General features: G+C 31.9%; 1 protein-coding gene across 2 annotated transcripts in view; it reads left to right on the top strand.

The window, feature by feature from the left end:
- The window catches only part of LOC106881031 (catenin alpha), an 80,850-nt gene that overhangs the window by 31,806 nt on the left and 43,432 nt on the right, over positions 1-5,612 (top strand). The window lies entirely within an intron of this gene.

Here is a 5,612-nt window from a genome sequence, read left to right as displayed (position 1 = left end):
TATATACACACACACACACACACACACACACACAACACACACACACACACACACACACACACACACACACACTTTTCATTGAATTTATGACATACACAGATATAAAGAAAGGATTATAATGAGGTTGGTTATGAAATTATTGAAAATGCTTCATTTTAAGTGTAACCTGACCAAATCACATTCATCACTCACTTGTTGGCCAGGTCCATTTCCATGATTTTATTGGAGTTGTCTCCTTTGCTTGTTTTTAGATTTTAAACACTCTCTAGAGAGTTTTTGTCTCTTTAATTGCAAGGACTGTCTCAGTTAATTGAAGAACTTGCTATGTTACATATGTGAGAGCTTACTGTATTTATATTTAGTATGCAGAATGCTCTTCTGAGGTGTCTTCCCCTCAGCCATATTATTCACATTACTCTTTTTAACCTGTTTGTAGTTAATGCATGAATTAACTTGCATTGTTTATTCTAAACACTCGCATACAATTTTTTTAAGTGTTTGGGGAGTATTTCCTAATCTTGTTACAGCCTAGTTTAGAGGAATTTAATAGTTATTAATTCTTTCTCAAAAAGTCATTAATTCTTTCTCAGAACCTTAAGATATGAAGGTGAAGTGAAAAAGTAAAAAAATAATAATAAAAAAATAAAATATGGGGTGCCGAGAGGCAGCTAAAAATAACTGAGACCAAATTTATTATTGAGTTACATTTTGTGTTAATTTTACTTGACTTTGACTCTTATTCTTATAACTATCCTTCCAGCCCATGTACCTGATTTAAATCCAATATTCCCTCTGGTAGGTTTGGCTGGTTATATTTTTCAAATTGGAGTTAGCGTGGAGTTACTAGCTAGGTACTTTCTCTTGTTAATCCTCTAAACTATGTTAAAAATTAGGTATTGGTCAGGTGAATGGCGGAGGGGTTTGCAGAGTTATGTACCTTTGTCAGTTACATTATGAGTTGTGATCGTTACAATGGCTGTAGGCATACTCAACAGTTAAGTGTTTCTTAAAATAGCGTAACATAGCAGTAAGTCGATCCACTTATATCATTTTATTTCTATGCAATGACAATAAATTGAGTGGGAAAGTTTAAAACTTTTTGTTGAATGCTCAATGTCATAGGAATAACCGACATTTGTGCTGTCACTTAGGATAAAGTTTAAAGTATTAATTTATTTTTCTATTTTTTTTTATTGGTTTCAGCTTTTTAATTAATTGCCTTCAGGGTTTTAATCAATTAAATCAACCGCAGATTTTACCATGATAATTTATAGTCATAAAAATGAAATGAAAGAAGTTTAGTCGACTGGATGCGAAGGGAAGCAACTGTGACATATCTGAAATATTTTTGCACTATACAGACTCGCTCAACTTTTGCTCTTATATATATATATATATATATATATATATATATATATGTATGTATTCAAACATAATTGGCAAAGGTATATAAAATATCCATCCACAAAATTTTAATCAGAAGGGTTTCCTAAACTGCATTTTTTTTTGACATTTTTGAGTTTGGCTGTTATTGAATTTTCATAGCAGCAGATATTTTGGATTATATTTCAGTAACTCTTATGAATAGGCATTATATAACTGTCAGTAATTACTTAGGATTATTATTAGTGTTAGATATGGTGCAGTGTTGTACATTTTGCTTTTTGGCATTTATTTCGTTTCAAATTCTGGACCCAATTCTTGATACACTCAACTCTACCTTTCAACCAGCTTAGACTCTATAAAATAAGTATCCCCTTAACATTTTTTGTACCTTAAATAACAAATATTTGGGGTTAAGTTATGTTGAGTGTTTCATTTCAGTGTAAAGTACAAAAATAGAAAAATGAATTATTTCTAATGAGTTAAGTAATTATTATTGTGAGGTGTAATGATAGCAGATAAGTTTTGGTATTTTTAAAATTTATTTCAGTTGCTATCTCACAAGAGCTGACTTTTGACTTTTATTCACTTTGGGGTGCTGTGAACATAATTGCTAGAATTAAGTTTGATTAATTCAAGGAATTGAGCTGCTAATGTACTAAAATGTATTTTATGTTCTAGTTAACAGCAAGAATAACAATAAATGATAAAATATTAATGATGTACCAGAGAAAATAACTTGTTGATTTTCTATTTGGCCATCTCATTTTGTAGTCAAGATTCAAATTCCCATGGGGTCAAATTTTTCTTCTCTCTCTCTGAAGTGGATGAAACGAGTGCCAGTTAAGTATGCAGTCTGTATAAAACAAAGAAGGACTGAATTATATATATATATATATATATATATATATATAGTGTGTTTATGAAGCAAGGAGAGGGATAAAGTATGGCTAGCTTCTTTCAATCATTTTCTGAGATGTTAATGCCTCTGGAAAGGCAAGATTGTCACATCCTTTCTTTAAAATATAACTATTAAAAAAAATATAAAGTGGTTACGACACAGATTTCTTCATGCTTGTGTCCTACTTATCTATATTTTATATTTGGGAAGATGAAGCAGATTTCAGTTGCTGGTATTGCAGTATAGGGCAGTGGGTGGCAGAATTGGTACAGTGCCAAAGAAAATGCTTGGTGCTGTGTTTAGTTATATATAGTTATGTACTATTATGTTCTAAGTTCAAATCCCTTTGGCTTTGTCTTTCACCTTAATATTGTAAAGTCAGTGAAATAAGTATCAGTTATGTATTGGAGTCTGTTCAATTGATAGTATGTCAATTTTTATGGTAAGGGTTTAATACAAATGGTAGAATAATGGACATAACTAGAACATTGGACAAATTGCCTTGTATTGAGCCTTTAATAGTTTGAGATGAAATCTTAAAAAGACCAGCTTTTTCCTTTACTCATTCTAAGTTCAATAAAATGAATTAATTAACCTGAGGTTGATTTATAACTCCTATTATGCATCCTACATGTGAATGGAATTGTAAAATACTAAGAAGACATGACAGTAGTGGTTCCTAGCATTTTTATATTTGCACTGCACTTTGAAGCAAAAAGAAATGTGTTGGTGCAATTGATGCATGAAATAATAACAGGTATTTGTATATTATAGATTATGAACAATTTAAAATTACAGAAAAAGTTTACTTTTTTATTCAATAAATGAAACAATTAGCAAGGTTTTTTCAGTTTTAGAATTTCAATTTGTGTTTTTCACATTTTTCTAAAATATATTATTTTGTGTCAGACCTAGCTACAACTTGTGGCACGCTAGTGTTCCATAGTACACCATTTGAGAGTCACTGCTTCAAGTATTTTATTTCATTGTTCTATACTCTGATTTCAAATGACTTTGAAGATTAAATTTACCTTTTATCCTTTCATTGGAGTCAATTTAATATCTAACTATTAATACTTTGGGGTTTATTTAAATATACTAAACCTTACAGCTTACCTTCTATGTATAATAGTTGGTTTGGTGCCAGATTATTATTATTTATAAGCATGCTAGATTTAGTTTATAGCTTTTTTTTTTGTTTTCAGAATGATATTTGGATACAGTGAAGATGTAGATTTTTGCATATATTTACCTCATAAACATTTTGATGCATTTCCTTTTATTACATAACTAAACAATATTACATTCCATCAGAAGTGCATTTGAATAAAATAGCAGAGTAATTTCTTAATAACTATCTTTCACTTGTTTGTAAACTATTTCTGGTCCTAATTCCTAATTATTTATGACAACTCTTCTGTCCTTTAATAAACTCATACACTTTGTGGTGTGTTATTTGAAAACAAAGCACTTAATATGATTTTTAAATAGAATTTAACTATTCATGTTCTTTGTTTCATTTATGTCCTGTTATTTTCAAATTTTCCCTTTTTACTTTTCATTTTTATTTCTTTGAAAGAGATTTCTTTCAAATTTTATATTTACTTCATTATCATTGCAATCACCACCATCACAATATCCACTTTTCCTTGCTTGCATGGGTCAGATGCAATTCATTGAGACACATTTTCTTAGGCCATGTGTCCTTCCAAGTATCACCAAGCAAGGATTATATTTCCCTGTTGCTGGACATATTTTCATGAAAGATTGGAAACTGATTATACTGTTTGTATGATGATAACATTTTGAAACAACTGCTGCTGATATGAAGACATGTGCACGCGCGTACACACACACACACACACACACACACACACACACACCTTCTTAAGAGTTCTGTCTACCAAATCCACTTACAAGGCTTTGATTTGTTGAGGGCTATAGAAGACACTTTCCCTGGTGTTACACAATGGTACTGAATATAAAGCCATGTAGTTGAGAAGTAAACTTCTTAACTACACAGTCATGCCTGCACCTACATTATATTTTTGTGTGTGCACTAATCTTTTTGCTTAGCCAAGATCAACCTAGATAGAACAGATTGAATACCACGAAGGTTAGCCAGTCAGACTATTAAGTGACCCACAGGCATTATCCATGTCTTACATAAATGTCCAGCTTGTGTCTGTATTTGTTGGTTGAATTTCAGTTTGTTTAATATCATGTCAGTAGCCCTCCTGCCTTTACTACAGGCATGCTTTCCTAAAATGGTTTTTCATTTGAAAATATATGTAGAGAGTATTCTGAATGAGCAGTAAATTTGGTTGGTATATTAGGCAGATCAATTCTGTACAAGACACTCCTATGGTTTGTAAAACAGGTGGTGTGGCATTTGGTCTTTCTTTTTATTGCTTGGCATTTAACTAACAGTAGCAACCTGTTAGTTGTCAACTAGACTGAGGCACATATCTGCCTAGTTTAATTGTGAAACAGAATGGCTGCAACAAAGTTTTAATTTATAAGCGAATGAGCAGTAATTCAGTTCTTGAAACTTAGGATTATGCCTTATATGTATGTTATGGAAACAGAATATTGATCATGCAACTCAGGTTTCATACCACTGCAATTTTTAGTTGAGAACTCTGTTTTGGTGGTATATTTATATTTAATGTGGGTGTGGTCTTATGCTGATGTTTTTATTGGCTTGCATTTGCTGACTGACTTATTTGTCTGCCTCTTCATCAGCTCAGACCACCTACTATTGATAATCAAAACCTTAGTCAGTAGCATAAGCTGAAGAATATAAACAATTCCATTTGACAAACGAATATCTGACTAAACAGCACTGTTCTACAATGAAGTCCTTTAAGCAAACGGATTCAAAAAGAAACTGCAACTCCTACCTTAGATACAATAAATTAATAACAACAAAAGAAACCTAGAAAAAAACCCAGCCTCCGTTTACCCTTCAGCTTAAATGTAGCCCCAGATGCTGCTCACACCCTCCAAACACTAATTAGCAAGCACTTCCCAGTAGAACAAATATCACAAACTAATCAATAGAGAAACAATGTAAAAGTTAGCTACAGCTACATAAAAATTATAAAACATACTATACAATCACTAAACATAGCAAAGAATATGCAATAAACAGCTGCAAACTCCTGCTACAGTACTGGAACAAGGACATGCTCATTACATGGAAACCATTTATGAATATACATGGGCTAAGGCAAACTGAAAAATACTATATTGTACCATTAGTAGAAGTACCAAAGACAGATACACAAAGCCCATTTGCACATTCCTGAATTTATCCCCCCCCCCC

Source organism: Octopus bimaculoides, chromosome 2 (genome assembly GCF_001194135.2).
Source record: "Octopus bimaculoides isolate UCB-OBI-ISO-001 chromosome 2, ASM119413v2, whole genome shotgun sequence".
Taxonomy (NCBI): Eukaryota; Metazoa; Mollusca; class Cephalopoda; order Octopoda; family Octopodidae; genus Octopus; species Octopus bimaculoides.
This window is presented reverse-complemented; position numbering and strand designations above follow the sequence as displayed.